The sequence below is a fragment of the Castor canadensis genome, chromosome 7 (assembly GCF_047511655.1).
Source record: "Castor canadensis chromosome 7, mCasCan1.hap1v2, whole genome shotgun sequence".
Classification (NCBI taxonomy): Eukaryota; Metazoa; Chordata; class Mammalia; order Rodentia; family Castoridae; genus Castor; species Castor canadensis.
Genome location: NC_133392.1, coordinates 61,768,797 through 61,790,357, shown reverse-complemented (window position 1 = coordinate 61,790,357; position 21,561 = coordinate 61,768,797). Strand labels below are relative to the sequence as shown.

General features: G+C 50.6%; 1 protein-coding gene across 1 annotated transcript in view; it reads right to left on the bottom strand.

The window, feature by feature from the left end:
• Cdh23 (cadherin related 23) overlaps positions 1–21,561 on the bottom strand; it is a 382,861-nt gene that overhangs the window by 292,364 nt on the left and 68,936 nt on the right. The gene's annotated exons all lie outside the window — the stretch shown is intronic.

Genomic DNA, 21,561 nt, shown 5'->3' with positions numbered 1-21,561 from the left:
AAGCAGGAGAAATTCTCACCTAGGTAGATCACAGCACAAATGCAGAATACTAAAGAAAAAAAAAAAAGATGCCTTAAAAGCAATCAGAGAAGAAAAGCAAACTACCTTTGAGGAAGCCACATTGAAACTGGGAGCTGATTTCTCAAAGACAACCATGCCGGCCAAAGTCAATATATTGTTATCTTCAATGTTCTCAAGAGCAAGAATGAAAGAAAGACATGTGCTGGCTATTTAACCAAGCTCTTTAGGAATCCACAAAGTCATAAGTTCAATGTGCACAGTACTTGGGATCAGGTAGGATATGAAGAGCAGAGAAGTTAGGTAAGGACTACAGGATACCTGTGTCCCATCTAAAGAAAGTAGCTTTCTGGGTCCCAGCTGATTGCTGCCAGGCGCAATCAACAAAAACTGGAAATCCACATTCTGACAGCAAACTCAACATTTAAGTGTTGGCAAACAGATGTTTAAAGAAACTCTAAGTGGACAAAACAAATTGAGGCTGGGAACAAATTCAGTGAGAGGCCAGAAAAAGGAAGGCTAGAAGAAGGCTCTGCTATCAGACCCAGAGCTCTGCAGACCTAGCACCTGCAGACAGCCCTTGCTCGTGGGTGGAAGGTCCCTAGTTTTTCCTCTGAGAATTGTCCCCAAACTCACAGTATTCTGTACTCAAGGTATGTGCCAGGCCACGGTCTCTGTCTGCAATGCTCTCCACCTCCTTCTCCTAGTAAGTGCCTTTTCTTTCACATGTCAGCCTGGGAATCTCCTGGGGTTAGGGAAACCTTTGCTCACCTCCCTCACAAGCTGCCCATGCTCACTGATCATTAGTTACATGAAGAAACTGTCTGTGGTCCATCTCCCCATCCCCCAGGGGCCTAACCCACCGACCCTGGGCTGGGCCCCTTGCAGGACATGGAGTTGGAACCCGGGATACAGCTAAGGTTCCCTGAAAGATAGAGAGAGGGCCCCTGGTCCCTGAGGAATGCAGATGGCTGCACACTATGAAGTCAAGGACTCTGCACTGTGAGCCCACGTGGAGTGGATGTAATATGAAGGCCCCTGGGCCAGATGCACAAGTAATCAGAAGGGCATTAAAAAGCAAAAGAGGAGGAGAATGCAAGCCGTTTCCACGCATGGGTGGAAAGGAGATCCGCAGCCAGGCTGAGGGTCAGCCCTGTCATCTTATCAGCATGCAGGCATGGGTGACCTTGGGCACAACCCACCTTCAGCCCACTTGCCACGAAGGTGAACATGAGGCCCCACCCCACCTGAGGACTGACCCATCCTTTTCAAACTTCTTTGTGCTTCTAATAATTATTTGATTTATTTTAATTTTATTAAATATTAACTGGCATCATTTGAAATTCAAAAGGTACAAAAATCCTCTGTCCTGATTTTGCAAGAACTGCTGTTTGCAGTTTCTTGTGCGTCTTTTTAGAGATATGCTTATGGTATGCATATATTAGCAAACGTGTGTGCCTACACATATACATATTTATATATGTTATCTCTCTCTTTTAGTGGAAGTCTACCATCCTGCACTTGGCTATATCTCTGACAGCCGATTTCAGATACAGGAAATGACATGTGAACTTGGAGGATCAGCCAGGGTTGGGTGGGAGAGGAGAGACCATTCCAGGCAAGGGACAGGTGTTCTAGGTTCACCCTGTGTTGGTGAGCAAGGGCCATTTCTGTCAATAGATGTCACAAAGCATATGCCTCACCCAGGGTCACATCCTCAAGGCAGTCTGAACTCAGCGAGTGGTTGAAAGGGTACAGAGCCTGGCCCCTTACCTCAGTTTGGATCACTATTCTTCCCAGCCTCCCAGAGGGTCAGCTGAAACTTCTGTGGCAACTTTCTTGCAGCTCCCCTCCTCCCTCGCCCAGTCCTGCCCCACTCCCTGCTCCTCCACAGCCCCAACCTCCTGCATTTGAATGCCCCTTTCAGGGCCCATTTCAAGAGAGCCTGGTCTAAGACAAGAAGCGTTCCAAGGGTAGGGTGCTGGAGAGGGCACAGCAGGTTCCAGTCAAGTACACACACTGACTGATTCTGGGATCATGACTGTGTCCTGAGCTCCATTTTCTATATATAAAACAAGGACCGTGACCCCAGTCCTACTCTGTGGGAAAACTTGGGAGACAGTGAGGCCACTTTGAGCCATGTTACCTGCAGGTACTCCCCTGCCATTGACTCAGCACAATCAGCCCCACACACCTGCTCTAGGCAGGCCCGAGCTACAAAAGCAGAATGTTCCTCCTCGCCTCCCATCCCCTCTCCCAGCTCAAGGTCCAACCCCTCCAGGGAACATTCCCTGATAGTCAATCCTTTTCCACTTCTCTCTCCTCTGGAGTCTCAACCAAATAATCTGTTAATTCAGTGATTCACACCAAAATATCCCTCAATGCAGAGAAAGGGACTTGTATCTCTGGAAATGGAGGCCTAAAGAAGCAGACCCCCAAAATTAAGTTAATTCAAAGTCTGTGCTTAATATGTCATTCATTTGCCTTGTCATTCACTCATTTATTCATTCAACAAACTTTCACTAAGCATTCACACAACAGTGACAGGACAGGTGCAGTTCCACTGTTTGGGCAGCTTAGGACTGAGTGGATCTCTTTAAACTCTATGTAAATTCAATACGTTATCCATAATATAGTCATGTTTATTTTAATATAACTTTTTTCTTTCTCCATCTCAAGGTCAATGAAATGAGTCCTCCAGGAAGATAAGGCAGACTCATCTGTGACTTCTGGGTGCCAGCTGGGTCCAAGGGTCCCAGTGTGAGAAGCCTGACACACATGGCTTTGTGATGGAGTCAGAGCATCCTGAGGACAGGATGTCAGCCCAGAGCCATGTACTCCACCAGTTCTGACCACCCAAATGGCGGTCAAAGTGGCTGTACAGCAACCAAGTCACACCTCCCCCACCCCACTGCTCTGCCCCCACAATTGCTACTTGTTCAGACAGCCAGGGGAGGGCCCTTGACCCCAGAGAGTAAGGCCATATCCTGGTCCCAGATGAACCCTGGCTGGGCTCAGGTGGTCACGCATCTCCCAGCTCTTGATGATTTCAGTCAATGAGGTGGCAGAGGAGGCTGCCGGGAGCAGGTGGAATGTCTTCTTAGAGGAAAGGCTTTCACTCCTCCCTGGCACTGCCTGGGATGTCAAGGAGCTGCCTGCAGACGTGGTAGCTTGAGGACAAAAGGTCAACACAGAAAGGACAGTGAAAGAGAAAGAGCCCTGGTCCCTGATGGTGTCATTTAGCCACTAAACCCACCAACTGCAGCAAATGCCAACCTACAGACTTCTTGTAAGAAAAATATCGCAATTTGCACCACTGCCAGTCAGCGTTATGAACTTGCAGCCAATACACTGTAAGCATCTCAGATCTTTAGAGCAGACATAAACTTCTGTATGTTATTCACTCTGTCCTCACAAGGACTACAAAGCCCCACTGCACAGACAAGAAGTCTATCTGTGCCGATGAGAAGGTGAACACCTGCTCACAATAACATACCAGTGACTGGACATAGAAAGGAGTAGAATTTATACACGAGACATCTATAGCAGACCTTCTACTTAAAGGAAAAACTTTAGAGCCAGGCCTTTTAAGATCAGAACCAAGACAAGGAGGCCTGCCAACACTGCTAATGACCACAGAAGACGTACTGGGTAATCAAAAGGGAGCCCCAAGGTCATGGCCAGGAGGTGGCAGAGCAGGGCCGGTTCTGACCTCCTGCCTCCAGCCCGGCTCTGCTCGCCCTGCCAGCAGTCATGTCTGCCCATACAGGTTACACCATCTGCATCTGGAGGAGAAGATCCTCAGCCTCCCCCTCCAGGTTAGAACACCGCCTCTCTCCAAGCTTCCTGCTGGCCACCTCCTCTTCCTCTCACTTCCCTGGGAGATGGAGGAGGAGAGAGGAAGGTACTTGGCAGGTGTCTTGCAAGCACCTCGGCCCCGTCTGCTTATCTGCGTCCCTGCCACCTCGCCACGGCAAATTGCTTGTTGATAAATGAGGCTATTTAAGAGCGAGTGATGCCGGCATTACAGTTATTAATGAGGACGACGTGGAGAGACATTTAAGAGCGACCTGACTGTTCTCACATTCTCCCACCTGTGAGTAATGGGGCCGCTGTACCTCGCCCTCCACCTCCAGGTGCAGGCCCTGAGAACACTGTGATCGCAAGAGCTGAGGGACAGCAGGAAGACCCTAGAATTGGTTTCTGCAGAAGTACTCTGGCTGTGATGACAAGGGCCAGAGCCTCTCCCTGGAAGCTCAGGCGACGAGGACGTAAGAATGGACATGTAAGGGCATGTGTGTGAGGGCATGAATGTATGTGTGCCCGCAAGTGTGTGCAGGAGGTGAACATGAATCCAGGAAATGTGGGCATGGACACTCACTCAGTGATTTTTATTTTACTCAGTCTCAGAATTCGAGCTTGAACTCTCTGTGCCTCAGTGTCCTCACCTGTAGAATGGGTGTGACAGGCCAGGAGAGGATAAAATCAGTCAATGCACCTTCAGAGCTGAGCCCAGAGACTGGCTCCAAGCATGGAGAAGATCATGAAACGAGTGGGGTGTCTCTTGCTCTTTCCAGCACTGTAATTATTAAGGTAAACTCTCCCATGGGAGCAATGGCTAAGAGAAAGTACCCAAGGAAAGAAGAGAGGTGCTATCTGGGTTCATGAAGGATGCCAGGAACGGAGCAGAGAGATAGAGAATGGAACGGGACCAGAGAGGAACAGACTTGGCTCAGATGTGCCAGAACAGCCACACTGCTTTCTAAAATATGGAAACACCACATGTGATTGATAAAGAGCTGCTGTCAGGCAGGCACTCCCCAGCCAGATGCGGTCTGCTTCCCAGGGAGTGTAACCTTCCCAGCAGAGGGTCTGTGGGAACCATTGCAGCCACAGCTAGCTGGGCAAGACCTGTGCTGGACAGGAGAAAAGCACTGGCCATGGAGGCTGTGGATGTGAGTTTACCATCTGAACAGTGCACAGTGCCCAGAGGGATACCTAAGCCTCTAAATGGAAGGAGCTCCCCAGCAGGCAAAGCCTAGCTCCCCCTTCCTGCAGGCAGCCAGGGGGCTGCTGAGTAGTGAGTCAATGCCAGGCCCCAGCCCCATCCATAGTCAACACCAGGGTGGGCTTCTGAGCAACACTGCTGCTGAAGATGCCGTCCACTCAATGTCCTTTGTCCCAAGGCCTGTATGACCAATTCCTGCCTGAGCTGTACTGCAGGGAAGAAAACTGCTTCTGTCGGTGAGTGGGCCTGGTGTTTGTTGTCCAGAAACATTCTACATGGCTCCCTTTTGGATTTAACTGTCACAAAAATCAGGGTCAAATGAAATACCCCAAAGGTGGTAGATAGTCTGCTCAAGCCAGGCACCTGACACCACCTAATCCCTCTGCTTCCTCAGATACTCATGGCCTTTCATCTTTCTGTGTCCCCAGAGAAAAGAGAGTGAGCGAATCTCTCTCTTGAGGTAAGGGTTCAGACAGGTGGGGAGGAAGAGACCTGCAAGGGAGTCTGGGATCTAGGTCCTTTATATTGGGAGCTCTACTTTGGAGGACTGATACCAGAGGAGATGGAAAAAGGCAAAGGGAGAAAGGAAGGAGGGGAGGGAAAGAAGGAGCAGAAAGGGAAGGAGGGAGAAGGAAGAAGGAGGAAAGGGAGGGCTGCAGCAATGGCCCTCAGACATGCAGGCTCAGTGGTTGCTGGAGATTGAGGCCATGCATGTGGGGAACACACAGAATAGGAACACAGCAAGGAGAAGGCCCAGCCCCCATTTCAAAAGCCTCATATCCAGCTCCTGCACCTCTATGGAGGGAGGGCATGAAGAGGATTCCCGTTCACACAGCCCCTGACACTCTGTCCCTGCTCTCTGCACACAGCACCAGGGTGACCTACAACAGCCCAGAGTTTCACTGCTGTGGGCAGGGGAAGACTTGCTCACCTCCTGCTGGCCCCCCCCCCATTCAGGACCAGGTTCATCCATTACAGCACCTCCCAGACTCTCCTCAGGGAGTTGGAGAAGGAAAGAAGACCCCAGGAGGTGGGGAAGGTTATCTTCAGCTCAGCTCAGGGTGGGGCTGCCACAGAGATGAACCAAGAGAGAAGTCCTTTCTCCCATTGCCTCTCCAGTGGGCTCTCAGCCTCCAGCTTTTCAAGGCTCTCCTCCTGACCCTATTGTTTGAACAGAGCAGGTACTGACCAGGCCATTTGCTGTATGGCCCTCAGGCAGAGAGGTGGCATGGGGGACCCCCAATGACCTTGGTTTATCTAATCTGAACTCCAAGAAGAGATGCCATTCAGATACTCCCCCAAGCCCTGTTCTCTTCCCCAGGGCCATGTGGAGCCTCTGCCCTCCAAACAAGTCCCCCTCCCTTCCCCTCATGCTAACTCTAAGGCTGGCTCAGGGTGGGTGGCTGGCTGCCTGCCATCAACCTATTTCGGGTAAGAACCCAGTTATTCCTCCCCATCCACTTGTCTTGGCTACAGCCTCAGGGGCAGACAATGCTGTCCTTTAGGATATGTCTGTTCATCTAAGCACTGTTCTCAGAGGTCCCTAGTCTGTCACCCAGGAGAAGCACAGCAAAGTCAAGCTCCAGACTTCCAGCCAAGAAAGTGGGGCTGCCATTAGGGCCACAGCTGGACACTATAAGGCTTGGGGCTGGGATCCTCAGGGGCTCCCAGCCCCCACTACCACCACCACTGACCTTACCCCATCCCAGGCTTCCCAAGCTGGCGGGCTGTGGATTTTTGGCACACATCCACTTGGAGTTCCAAAGCCAACCTGCTCATTCCAAACCAGATGCCCATCTTCCCCAGGGTGCCTAGATGGCATCACTCCTTGCCTAGGTCTCAAAGCCAGAAGCTGGAGCAATCATGGATTCCACTACCTTCCTCACATGTCATCCCAACAGCCAGTCGTCAGCAAGTGCTGCCAAGTGTTCCCTCAGTACACCCTTGTCCTGGTCCATTTCCCCCAGAGCAGGCCTTGGGAGGACCGAATGCCTCATCCTGGTTCATCAAGTGCTTAGTGACGTGGGTCTTGATACAGCCAGTGGTGGTGTCTTGCTCACCACTGCCAACCTGGTACCCATCCCAGCAAAACGAGTATTGCATAGATGCTTGTTGAATAACCTGCGTCAGAAATGGCATGACATGACAAAGGACTCCTGACAATATGTGGACATAAGACAACTACAGACCAAGCATCCTCGTCCTGCCTGGCTCCAGGGCAGACACGGATTTGATGCTTCCTGATATTCTCATGCACCCCCTCATTTCCCAGGACCCCAGAACTTCAGTGGGGCCATGTCCTGGGTCTGGCCACTGGGATGCAGGAGGAAGGGACCTGTGTCACCTTCTAGCCAAAGCATAAGGAACAGAGGCACATTTACACCTCTCTTCCTCTCTCTGCTCAAGGGGGCTCCAGAGGCATGTGGAGATGGTGGCAGAGCCCAGAGGTTGTTTCCCTGAGTCACCAAGCAGTGTCTAGTACCCAGAGTCACCCAACTTGCATTGTTTGTGAACAAGAAAGAAATCCTTAGCCAAGTGTGGTGGTACACACCTGTAATCCCAGCTCTTTCCAAGCTCAGGCAGAAGGATGTTAAGCTCAAGGCCAGCCTGAGCTACACAGTAAGATTCCATCTCAATAAGAAAAGAAACAGATGGTCATTGAGTGAGGCCCCTGCGATAGTACTGACAAGTACTTTGTCTCAGCCTTATCTCCGTCCAGTGGCTCCCCACTTCCCCTCATGGAAACGCACATACCCTCATACTCTCATGGCAGAGAGTGCCTCAGGTGCTCTACCTCCCTGAACCCCTGTTCCAGAACCAGGTCTTCTTTCCCCAAACTGGCATGCCCCCCCAAGTGTGGTTCCTCAGCCCTGGCCCTCACCGGGATCCCACTCCCCACCTTCCAGACCCTCATGAGTTAGAAACCAACATACTGTTTAAGGTATGAGACTCCCCAGAGCATTTAATCTTTTGGAGAATCAAAAGTTTAAAAACCAAGCCAGGCACCGGTGGCCCACACCTGTAATTGTACCTACTTAGTAGACTGAGATGGGGAGGATCACAGTTCAAAGCCAACCCAGGCAAGTAGTTCCCATCTCCAAAATAACCAGAGCAAAATGGACTGGAGGTGTGGCTCAGTTATAAAGTGCCTGCTTTGGAAGTGTGAAGCCCTAAGTTCAAACCCCAGTCCCACCAAAAAAAAAAAAAAAAGTTTAAAGACCCAGAGGAAGGTAGGAGTAGCGTCTCACATCTATAATCCCAGCTACTTGGGAAGCAGAAATTGGGAGGATCGAGGTTTGAAGCCAGCCCAGGCAAAAGGTTAAAGTGATCCCAATTAAATCATTAAGCTGTGTGTGAGAGAACACACTTTTCATCCTATGGGTAGAAGGATCACAGTCTGAGGCCAGCCTCAGGCAAAAAATGCAAGACCTTACCTGAAAAATAAAGCAAAAAAGGGCTCAAATGGTAGAGCACTGGCCTAGCAAGCAAGAAGCCCTGAGTTCAAACTTCAGTATCATCACCACCAAAATAAGATAAAAAGATCCAAAGAAATAGCTCCCTAATGGTGGAATTTCTGGCACTAGCAGGAGCAGAGAAGGTTCCTGGCCCCGCAGAGAACCTGATGTGGTCCCCTGAATCTACTCTGCCCATTGCTCATGTCTTCTGCAGATAGACAGGCTCCCCCTTGCCTCAGTCACTGCCCCTCACTCGTACTCTAATGGGATCCACTTACCCCACCAACTTCCCAGATAAACCTCCAGAGCCTTCCACCCCGTGTGCTCCCTGTGGAGCCCTTGGGGAACCACTCCCTTTGAGTGGGGAGAGCAATGATTAAGGACAGGGGCACAGGAAACCTGAACCATTAGCCCTGCCTCCCTCTCCCTCACATGGGCGGTTTAGGAACAGCCTGGGAAGGCAGAAGAGTGTGAGTTTAGGGGTTTGAATTCCAGGTTTGAATCCTGCCTTTTTCATTTACTTCTGTGTAAGCCTAGCCAAGGCCTTGAACCACTCTGAGTCTCATTTATATAATGGGAAAATCATTCCTGCTTCTCTGTAATCACTGTTAGGATTAAATCACAAAAGGCCTGTGAAAGTACTTGCCTTGAATGGCTCAGTAAGAGGCCATTCCTTCCTTCCTGCACCCAAAGCCACAAAGTCTTCACGTGACCAGCAACCCAGTGGAATTCGTACACCAGTCCACTACTGCCCGGCCACTCCATTTTTATGAAAAACGAAAGAGGGGAAAGCCCTTTTTCAGGCAAGTCATTGGTTAAGGATGGAGGTGTTTTCCTGTTTGTTTCAGGAACAGAGATAGGAAGCCGCTGGGATAACTAATGCACCACCAAACCTCAGAATGGGGGAGACATGACATCCAAAACACTGGCATCTCCCAGGTCCTGGAGATGCAAGACAGACCCTATGACAAGCTCTTCCCCATAGGGGAGTTTGGGATGCTGCAGAACAGAGGGTGGCCAGCTGAAGCTGTCATGGGAGGCCAGAAAGACAGAATCTTGAGGGTGAGAAGGAAGTAGCAGTAGGCAGAGGAAAAGGGAGCATCCCTGGCAGAGGGAGCTGCAGGTGCAAAGGCTCTGGGGTCTGAGGTTAAACAATGTGTCAACCATCAATCCCCAGGACTAGCAGGAATGGAAGCAAACGATCCAGTGGTAGAGGAGGCTAAGGAAGGTTTGCAGGCCCTGGGTCAGGAAGGCCCTGTGTGGGGGCTAAGATTTTATCCTGTTGGTGACAGAGATGAAAGGATTCTAAAGCAGAAGGGGAACTTGGCTTCATTTGTCCTCTGGCAGCTGTGTAAAATACAGATCTGCAAAGACGACACAAAGAGCCTCACTGAGAGGTCCCATGACCTAGGCCATGAGTGGAAAATCACTTTCATCCTATAAGCCCATTCTAGTAGACAGGTAGTGGCTGCTTAGTGCACTGTGTGCAGAAGAGGCTGGGCACAGGCTGGGATTTGCCATTCGTAGACCAGAGATGATGAGATTTGAAAAAAGAAAGAACAGGCAGGGTGACAGACATTTCACAAATAGAAACAGCAAGATCTAATGACTTAGTAAACAGGAGTAAGGACCAGAAGATTGACCTGCAGAGTTCTGGCTTACCACCAACTGGATTTTCAAAGACAGCAAGAAGATACCTTCTGATGTAGGCCTGGTTTGTGTTACTGAGGAATATGGCAGGAAAGGTCTGGGAGACTGGTGACATCCATGTGCAGAACTCTTGGGAAAGCACCAGGTGGTTCATCAAGCAGACCTTGAACATGGCAGTCGGGCAGGGGAGAGGAGGAGCCAAGGGAAAGGCTGGAGATGGAACAGGGGAGACAGACCTGGGAAGGACCAGCATTCAAAGAAGATTGTCAGAGGACTAGAAGAGACCTTGGGAGAGCAGCCCTGTGGGTGCCAAGCAGAGGTCAGGAAGCAGGGCAGAGGAGTAGCTCCCTCAAGGTCAAGAGCAAAAGAGTCCCAGTGTTGCAAGTTCTCCATCTGTCAAGGTTCTGTGCCCTGAGCCCCCTGGGAGAATGTTCTCACGCTGAAGAGGCAGCTGCTAAGGAGAAGGGAGCCGATCAAACAGACATGGGGTGGGGAGGGGGATACCTGTTGATCAGGGTGGGATCATGCAGCCTTGGCTTTGAAATGTTTCTTTAACCTGTAGTCTGGGTTCTACACACTTTTCTTTCTATGTGATAAATTTCACAGTTGAAATCAAAAATAAAATAAGTTTCCATTGGAGCAAAGTGGTAAGGCTGAGCAGAAAAGTCCTGAGGGGCATGGGGTTTCCATCCTCTGTCCCCTCAGCCATGTCAGAGAGTCTCTATTTATACCTGAAGGATTTGTCTGGGTCCCAAATGTTTCTAGAATACCCTAAGAAGCAAATTAGAGTAAGGTTGCATCTTTCTCCTCTCTTGGTTTCCTACTGGCCACCTGCTATGTGACCTTGAGCACAACCCTTCCCTTTTCTGGACTCTAGATTCTTTATCGATGCAGGGAGAGGGTTAGATTAGAGATGCTGAAAGATCCCCCCCAGATAAAAGTCTCAAATTTCCCCAAATCACTCACTTGGTACTGTGGAGTTCAAGTCCCTGGGAGCATACGTGTGTGTTTGTTGCATCCTGCATTACAGACCCAGTCACCAACCCCAGCATCCCACATCTTTCATGTGACAGGTGAAGAACATGCTGGTTCAGGTTGATGTCCTGTTTCAACAGTTCCTCCAGCCCGCATGCAGTCAGTGTCTGTAAGGTTATTCTCAGTTCCCACGAAGCGGTCACCCAAGGTCTGAACCAGAAATGTGTGGCTTCCATGATGACTTCAAACTCGCTCTCAGCTCAAACAGTGGAAACTGAGACCCAGAGACAGCAGCCATCCCATCTGGGTCACATAAAAGGTTGGAACTGAGCCAAGCGCGTCCCAGGCCCCTGGCTTGAAGACTGAGGCTCTTCTCACAGCCCCTCCCCCCTAGCAGGCATCTGAACCCCAGGCAGGGAACCAGGGCCTCTTCACCCACAGTCCAGCCTCCTCTGTCTGCCATTCTTGCCTCTAAGCACTGGCCAGCTCTTCCTATCTGTTCCTTCACACCCTGCCCCCAGCCCACCACCACTCCTCACACAAGCCAGAGGGGGAGGGGGCCCTCGGGTGATGGATGGGCCATGAACTGTTTTCACTTGTCACACGGGCATACAGAATGACAGACCTTGGGAGTCAGGCATTAATACCAAAGATTTATAGCCAAATCTGTCATGCCTGAAGGCGCTTCCCCCAAACTTGGCTCGGCCTGAAGGTTGCTTTTGCGAGGTGATAAGTGCAAAAAAACTGTCCTCGCCTGCCCTCTGGGGCCTCCCCACCAAGAGCTCAGGGCTCAGGCTGCACAGCAGGAAGAAGGGACACTCCCCAACAGAAAGCAGACCATTCTACCAGTGGCCGTCCTCCTGCCCCTCCCTTCCTCTGTGACCCTCCTCAGGTTCCCAGGCTGCAGCCAGGCCAGGAGGTCATGGGGGAGGAGGGTAAAGGGAATCCTGGGCAGTTCCCCATCAGACCAGGGTGTCAGAGGGTTAAGCAAGGTGAAAGCTTCTCTGTGTTGGCTTAGGGTGGGGAGAAGCAAGGGAGACGCCTGACCCAACAAAGATCCTGCACCAGGGTGGCCTGGAGTTTAATCCTGTGCCCACCTGAGAACTGGGGTTGCAAGTAAGTCTAGCATTCCTAGTGACATCAGCCAGGATCATCCACTCACCCAATATTTACCCAGAGTCTCCTAGGATCTTGGGATGGAAGGGCTGAGAGAGGCCCAGGCCGACAGCCTCATTTTACAGACAGGAAAACTGAGGCTGAGAGGGGAGATGCGAGAGTCCAGGTTTGTTCATTCATCCAGCAATTACTGGCACCTTGCTGAGAGTGTGGCCTGGCAGCCAGGCCTCTTGACCCACTGCAGGCCCTGAGCAAAGCCCTGTGTGGGGCATGTGGTGGGGGAGGGGCATGAGGACAGATAAGTTCTCTCAGACAGGAGAGTCTAACAGAAGACAGAAAGCTTAGCAGGTGGGTCCTGGATGCATGGTGGAAAAGTTAAAAGTCACAGTCATGGTTGTGCACAGGGCTCGTTTTTCCCCCCGCAATGCCCTGTGGAGTAATGTTATTTTCTCCATTTCCCTAAGAGGAAACTGAGGCATGGGCCTACTGGCTGTGAGCTGCCAGTTCCCAGGGCCCACCTGACCAATGGAGCACTGCCTCCTAGAGAAGTCACATGGTGAACTGTCATAAATGAATCTTAATTAACTGCCAAGTGTTCAGCCAGTAGGTGTAGTGTTCTCCATGTGGGGAAAGGCCTCTGTGGGCTGGGGTGGCCTCCAAAGGCTTCCAAGAGGAGGTGGCGAGGAATTGGAATGAAGCCAGAGCCTCAGCAGGGACATGGTCCTAACAGGACGAAAGCCCCCCCAGGCTGAGCCCCCATTTCAAACCCTCTCTGACCCTTCTCTGAGGACTCATCCTGCTGGTCTCCCCTGGGGGACTTCCTAGAGGTGAAGGTCACTAGCCCCACTGCAGGCCAGGTGGCCCCCGGCAGCCCAAGGGAGCAGGCTGAGCTGGCAGCTGGTGCAGGGTGCTGCAGCGGAGAGGCAATGGGGCTAGGAGGCAGCAGGCGCCAGCATCCTGGACTCAGGAGCCCAGCCCTAGAACGGTGCTGTTCCTGGATTATAGATGAGCTAAATTAGCTGTGACGCTCATTAGCGGCAGCTCCTAATTAGTGAAAATTAATATTGGCTTTGATAAAGACGTCGGTGCCAGCTCTCCAAAGCAGAAGTATTATTGACGTTGTCAGCCCAGCTAACAACTGGGTAAGTGGAGGTGTCAGGGGGGCTGGCAGCAGGTAATGAGTCACAGGGGAGGGAGCCGACCCCACCCCCCCAGCAGGCATTCCTCAGAGCCCCATACCCATCCAGAGCTGCCACTTCCCAGGCTGCACCCAGAATAATGATCACTGACATCCTTTGGCTCTTTGGTGCCCCAGACAATGTAGCCAACATTTCATGCCTCCAAGAATCCTGGAAATGCAGTTTTGGGGTTGTTTGTTTGTTTGGTGGTACTAGGGTTCGAACTCAGGACTTGCGCTTTCTAGGCAGGCACTCAACCACTTGAGCCACTGGAAATGCATAGTTTTTAATCTCCATTTTACACATAAAGAAAACTGAGGCTCAGAGAAGTTGAGTAACTTGTGCTGAGACAGCTGGGTACTGGATTTGGACCCAGGCAGTCTGATGCCAGAGCCATGCTCTGTGACCTCAATATCGTGCTGCCCCCATCCTTAGCTGCCCCCTAGAAAAGGTGACCTGGAGGAAGTACACCATGGTACACCCAGCATTTAACTCCATATCTGGCACAAAGCAGGGTCTCAACAAATAAGTACCAACAGACATGTGACTAAACAGAGGTCCCAAGTTCCTCCAGAGCACTCCTGTTTATTCACTTCTCTATCTTCTCCACTCACTCACTGCTATGGAGAACCTGAGAGTCAATTTGAGGTCAGTGAGAAGGGCCTCATTCCAGCAACCACCTGGACAAAGTCTTTAGTCTTTACTCTAGAACCTCTGTAGTTGGGGGTACCCAGGAGCCCGTCATCTTCCCAGGTGGTGATGGAGGCCTGGAGTCCACAGCTCGCCTGCCCAGGCCTCAGCTGTGTGGTTGCCAAGTGACCAGTCTGGAGCCCAGCCCCGTAGGTCACTTGGGAGGTGACAGATGGATGTGGCTTCTCTTTACTCAGTCCCTGCTCCCCAGCCAGGGTCTCTGAGTCCCAGCTCAGGGTAATGAGGGGAAGTAACAGATACATCTATTTTTAATTCAAATAAGAGGAAAATGTTTGTCACCACTGAGTTTATAAAAATAACAAAGCATTATTCGGACATTAATAACAATAAAGCTGTCAAATTGTCAGATAAGAAGTTAATCTCATTCTGAGCACAATTAAAGATGCTAGCTAGTATCCCACCACCTGGGGCCACTTGGCTTTCACCACTCAGCAGGCTTAATAGATAAAGGAGCCAAGCACAGAACACGGGGAGTCCTCCCATTGCCCACCTGCCCAGCCTGCCACCTCCAGACTACTCCCTCGGTCTAGTGTCTCCAGCTCAAGGACTTGGCCTGGCTTGGCTGTGGAGGTCCTCTGAGGCCAAAAGGTAAGGGCAGTGCAAACTGAGGACTGGGTCTGAGCATCTGCCTCTCACCTGCACAGTCCCAGCTGTGGACAGACAACTGTGGGCCAGCACTCTGCACACAGAGGGAACCCTGCCCTGAGTGCCTGACAGTGTGAGTCAGTGAGCATCCAGCCAGGAAGACAGAAAAACATCTCTTTACTGAGAACCAATTTAATGTAGGGACTGAGGGGTCAAGCAGAGGGTGGTGTGGTGCCCAGAGACCATCAGTCACAGGAAGCCAGCTCTATGCTGGAGGGACCTGAAGCAAGGTGATATAGTAACAAGGATGACAGAGCACTGAGGCCACCACTCAAAGAGAGAGGAGAGCCAAGAGAGACACCTGGCCTCTCACTCCCTCCTGCCTCTAGGCTCCTGGCTAAGGAGCTGACCAGGCATCTGGGAAAGGAGTCCCAGGGGTCAGCTGCCTGCAGGTCAGAGCAGAGTAGAGATGGCCAGGAATGAACTCAAGGGTGGACAAGCTCAGGCCTGGTCCAGTGGCCAGTCCTGAAATTTAATGACCTACCCTGTATTGAGTACAGAATCCCTTCCTGGCCCATCTGAGGGTGTGGAGGATAAGGACGTGGATTAGAGTCACCTCAACCTTCAAAGCAAGTGCTGCCCATTGAGGGAAATGAACAATGCATGAGTCACCTCTCTGACACAGGAGGTGCTGGGCTGTGTCACAGGCTATGAGGGCAGAGATCAGATCTGAGCAAGGACTTCCAGATGGCTTCCTGAAGAGACGGCTTGAGAAGGACGAAGGAAAAGAAAGAGGGAAGGAAGGCAAGACAGCAGCTGAGGCAGCAGGCATCTCATGCACATGGCCCCCCTGCCGTGGGAAGGAGGCAGCTGAGCTCAGGCAGGTGAAAAGAGGAGGTTCCAGAGGAGGTCATATGGAGACATGTCGGAGGGAGGTGACCTCTGATACTGGACAGTGATCTGGGTGTCACTGGCTTGGGGGTGGCCAGGGGACCAATGTAGGAGAGACTCCCCTTGGAGAGTATGTGGAGGGGACAGGAGCCATTTCCTGGAAACTTCTCTGCTGAGGATGAGGAGGTCAAGAAGGACTGACAGCCACCAAAGTGAGAGAGGTGCTGAGGGGCTACTGAGCTGCACCCCAGGCTGTGAGGGTCTGAGGGGCAATGCAAGGGAGGGACTTAGGCCTGGTGGCCTCTGGCTCACTGAACTGGCATGCTGACAGCTGCTCACTGGCCCTGGTGCACACTGTCAATGGCATGATAGAGCCGGGATCCTGGCTGCAAATGGTGGTAAGGAAGGTCAACCAGTGACTATGGTCAAGGACAAACAAGTATAGACCAGCCCATCAGGAAGCTGGGCCATGTGGTCCTTTTCTTTTGGTACTGGGGTTGGAACACAAGGCCTTACACTTGCTAGGCAAGCACCTACCACATGACCCATGCCTCCAGCCCTTTTTTGTTTTAGTTGTTTTCTGGATAGGGTCTCAAATTTTTGCACAGGGTTGGCCTGGTACTTCAGTCCTCCTACCTATGCCTCCTTGGTAGCTGGGATTACAGACACACAATACCACCTGGCTTGTTTGCTGAGATGTGGGTCTCAATAATTTTTTGGCTAGGCTGGCCTGGAACTGTGATCCCCTTGATTGATTTTTGCATCTTGAATAGCTGGAATTACAAGCACGAGCCACCCTGCCCAGCTCCACAGGATGATTAAAACCAAGACTCCTGCTCTTCAGGCATTGCTAGGAGAATGAAAAAACAAGCTACAGACAACTGGGGGAGATAGTTACAAATCCAATATATGCTGAAGGACTCAGATATCTGAGTCCATTTAAAAAAAATCAAAGATTTGAATAGCCACTTCACCAAAGTAGATATATGGATGGCAAATAAATCTGTATGCTAAAAGATGCTCAATCACATTAGTGATTAGGAAAATGAAAATTAAAATCACATCAGGTACCACTGCACAACCATTAAATTAAAAATACTTCCTATGATAAAGGTTGCCAGGGATGTGGAGGGTGGGGATGAAGGAAGCTCTGGAAATGTGGTGGTGATAACTGCACAACACTGTGACTGTATATTTTATGTACATTTTATAGCAGTTTTAAAAGGCCTCCCAGGTGAGTGGAGCAGGCAGGGTTCTACATACTGCCAGTGGGAGAGTAAAGTGGTACGACCACTTTGAAAAATAGTCTAGCAGCTTCCTAAAAAGTTAAACATCACACAGGATTCTGCAGCCTCAGCCTTAGAGATTTTCCCAAGAGAAACAAGAGCATGTGTGCACACAGAACACACAGATGTTGGTGGCAGCCTCTTTAGGAATGGCCTCAAACTGGAAACATTCCAAGTATTGTCAGGCAGTTGTACACACAGGCCTGGAATCCCAGCTCTCAGAGAGACAAGGCAGGAGGATGAAGAGTTCAAGACCAGCCTGGACTACAATGTAGTGAGACCCTGTGTCAAAAAAAAAAAAAAAAGAAAAAAGAAAGAAAGAAAAAACAAACAACAACAACAACAATATCAAAAACCCAAATGTCTATCAACAGGTGAACAAGAACCGAATGGTGATACATCTTTATAATGGAATCTAACTCAAAGTGAAAAGGAACAAATTGTTTATATATACGACAATAGGAATGGATTTCAAAATAGTCCTGCAGAGTGAAAGTAGACAAATAGAGGCATGCCATGTTCCTCTACCTACATGACCTTTGGGAAGCACACACAGATCCAGTGATAGAGAGATCAGGGGTTACCTGGGGAGGGAGGAAGGGGCAAAGGAATGGGGCGAGGGGTGACAGGTACATTCATTTTCTTGGCTGGCAGTGGTTTCATGATGTAGGCTCGCATCAAGATTGTGTATTACGCCCTTTAATTCAGGCCACCCACCATGATTATACCTCAATAAAGCTACAGAAAAGTTTTTTTTAAGGAGCTTGTATGGAAAGGAAGAAAAGTTGGAAGTTATTGATGGAGACAGGGTCCAGGGGGATTGTGTTAGGTTGGGTGTAACAAGAGCCAGCTTTGAGTCTCTTAGGGGACAAGAGGACTTTTGGATCTCCCTCAGACCCACAGAGAAAGACCACCCCTGAACTCCAATGTGGAGGAAGCAGGCCCTGACAGCAGTGGCAGGAAGTGGCAGGAAGGAGAGTATCCTGGGGGGCTTGCATGTTATAGACCCAAGGTTCCAGGTAAAAAGGAGAGTGTCACCATAAACCAAGGAGGGTGTAGGAACCCTACAAATAGAGGGTTCCCGAAAGCCAGGGATGACAGTACACTTCCAGCTACAGATCAGGGAGGAGTTCATGAGAGAGCCCCTGGCAGGAACAAGATGGGCAGCAACCAGGCTGATCTGGGCACACGAAGGCCACCCCAACCCACAATCAGCAGGACTGCCCTGAGAAAATGTAGGGGTCCCAACAGATCTCTCGGAACCAAGTAGCCACGAGGCTGTCAAAGCAGATGTCCAAAGATCATGAATCCAATCGCAAATGGCCTGGTATGGCAGGCTAAGGAGCTTGGAACTAATGTGTGGATAGTAGGAGCCACTGAAGGTTTGTGAGCTGCAGAGTGACACCACAAGAAAAATGCTTCAAGGACACTTCCTCAATTACCATGCTTATGTACCTGCTATGACTCACCATTACTAGGCTCAAGTTCAAGTGGCTTCAGGGCTCCCACTTTGGGACCCTTTCTTTTCTGCTACAATTCCCTTTCAAATTCTCCCCTCTACCTGGACCAGCTGGCCCACCCTCTCCTAGGCACACAAGACAATTTTCTGACTCTGCATAGAATATCCCTTACCCAAATTCTGTCTCCTCCAAGCTAAATCTCTCTCCATTCTGACATTAATTTGTTTATTCAATGAATATTCATCCAAAAGGCCTATTAAGTGCCAAACCCTCAGCTGGGCACCAGTGACACAGCATAGAAAAGAAGTGTATGCCTTCTGGAGCTGGATGTAAGGGATATGAGGTCAGATTCTCAAGGGCAGAGTTCCAGGCAGAAAGAACAGTGAGTGAAAAAGCTTTGAGGTGGGAATGTCCTGGGCTCACATCACAGAGGGAGCAGGCAGAGGGAGGGAGGACTAAGTCAGAGGTGGGTGGAAGCTGGGCCAAGAAGCTTTGCAGGCCATCCTGGTGTAGTACGGGTTTAGTCTAACTAGAAGGGAGAGCTCTGACCTACTGATGAGGGTAGGAATAGAGGGGAAGAGCAGAGGCTGACTTGCCTCCTTCTTTCTGAGAGCTTCTCCTCCATGCCTCCTGGCTCTCTCATCATGGTGACCCTCAGTGCTAACAATGTGCCAAGCCCATCCAACCCTCCCCCTCCCACCTGGGTACCCGTGGGTGGATCACTCTGCTCTGCATTCCTCACCTGAGCAGAGGGAGCTGTGAGGATTCCTGACCATCCTTCAGAGGCACTCAGTGGTGGTTCTTGTCTTTATGGTCCTACCACTCTGGATGAGCCCTCCTTGAACATCCTCATTGCAGCTACCATGTCCTCTGTGAGCATGAGCTCACAGAGCTCCTGTGTCAGATTCTCTTGGTTACTGAACTCTGGGGCTATTTAAATCTTTTATGCAGGCCATGGTGCCCCATGGATGGAAAAGTCCTTTTAATATTAACTATAAACTTACAGGACCCTTAAAGCCAAGCACAGAACCCTGCTCATGGCATCTGTTGGATGAAATATGCAGGAAGAAAGGGCTCTGCACTGAGCAGGGTATACTCTGTCCTGTCAAGGGCAAGAGCCCTTGTTCTAGGCCTGAGCACCCACTCTAGCAACCATGGCCCCCCTTTACCCGGTGCCAGAAAAAGAATTGCCTATAGACCTTGGGGGCTGAGCAGACAAGTCTTAAGGAAGGTGAACATAACAGTCATTGCCCCTCTTGAGGACAGTCCCTTCTGGGGAGCTGGAAGGGCAGCACAGGACTACTGACTGTACCCAAGGTGTTACATGTAAAACAAGGTGACACAGACATAGTTCAAGAGCTCACAGGATGAGTAGCCAGTGCTGCCTGATGGCTCAGTGATAGCCCAGATGGGACTGGTCCAAAAGTGGCAGGGTAGAAACAGCAGTCTCCAGAAGCCCCTGCCCTGTGCTTTTGCCTATTCTCTTCATTTCTGCCTCGCAAGTTCTGCCCAGCATTGGTAAAGACTCAGTTTAGACCTCTTCCCTACAGGAAAGCTGGCCTGGATGGTGTGAGTCTGAGTACCTGTGCACATGCACTCTTTTAATCTTTGGCACAGGCCACCTGGGATAGAATGAGGGTCCAGATTCCAGCACATTCCCAGGGCCTCATGCTGACACACTGCACAGGGATTTGGAGCTGGTCTAACTGCAGTGCTGTGGTTTGTCTGCTCTCCCCACAGGCATGCCTCCCTCCCACCCCCCCCCACCTTGGCTTGCCCCCACCTTTCAGCCTGCATCCAGCCTGGGTGATCAGGTTAGCTGAGCAGTGTGATCCCACTCTAATGGGAGTCCCTGGCAGACCAAGCAATCGGGTTTGCTAAAAATCCCCAGGGTCTGTGGAACAGAGCAAAAGACCCATCAAATGCTGAGGGGTTCACTCAGGTCCACATGGATCCCCTAGGATTCTCAGTTTCCCTGGGAACAGATGACCAAGGTGCAGGTCACCAAACTCCCCTGTGCAGGACCATCAGACATGGTGAGAAGGAATCTCGGGACCTTGACCCTTTAACTCAGCACTCTTTCCTCACTGCTCACCCTCCTATGAGATCTACCCCTGCCAAAGTCCCCTCTGTTCCCCCCAGGGAGTAAGGCAAGTACCAGCTTCCAGATTCCTCTTGTAGGAGACTGAGACTTCTGATCCACAGAAAAAGAGAGAGAGAAAGACAGAGAGAGTTGTGTACATTATATGCACAAATGTACACATACATGTGGATGCTTGGTGTGCACACACCTGCACCACACATGTGCACATGTGAAACCATCCCTAGACTTTCCTCCTGCAAAAATGCCTTGGTTCTCTGAGTGGGTGCCACAGGAGTCTCAAGTTTGGCTCTTGAACTATGTCTATGTCACCTTGTTTTACATGTAATACCTTGGGTACAGTCAGTAGTCCTGTGCTGCCCTTCCAGCTCCCCAGAAGGGACTGTCCTCAAGAGAGGGGCAATGACTGTTATGTTCACCTTCCTTAAGACTTGTCTGCTCAGCCCCCAAGGTCTATAGGCAATTCTTTTTCTGGCACCGGGCAAAGGGGGGCCATGGTTGCTAGAGTGGGTGCTCAGGCCTAGAACAAGGGCTCTTGCCCTTGACAGGACAGAGTATACCCCGCTCAGTGCAGAGCCCCTTCTTCCTGCATATTTCATCCAACAGATGCCATGAGCAGGGTTCTGTGCTTGGCTTTAAGGGTCCTGTAAGTTTATAGTTAATATTAAAAGGACTTTTCCATCCATGGGGCACCATGGCCTGCATAAAAGATTTAAATAGCCCCAGAGTTCAGTAACCAAGAGAATCTGACACAGGAGCTCTGTGAGCTCATGCTCACAGAGTACATGGTAGCTGCAATGAGGATGTTCAAGGAGGGCTCATTCAGAGTGTGCTGTATCTTCAGGAGCGGGCAGGACTGGGGGCTTCACTGAAGAGGCAGTGGAACTGGGGATGGTGGAAAACAGGGGGCTGGGTGAGAGGGAGAGAGGGCAGCGAGAGCATGTCGCTGAGGCTGGGAGTAGGACTGGCCCATCACAGTTTGTTTCCTCTCCACTCCTCTGTGAGAGGGAAGAAATGACAGTCTCCCCACCACACACACACACACACACACACACACACACACACACACACACACACACTCTACCACAAAGGGCAGCTTAGGAATGACACACTTGGACAGAATCCCA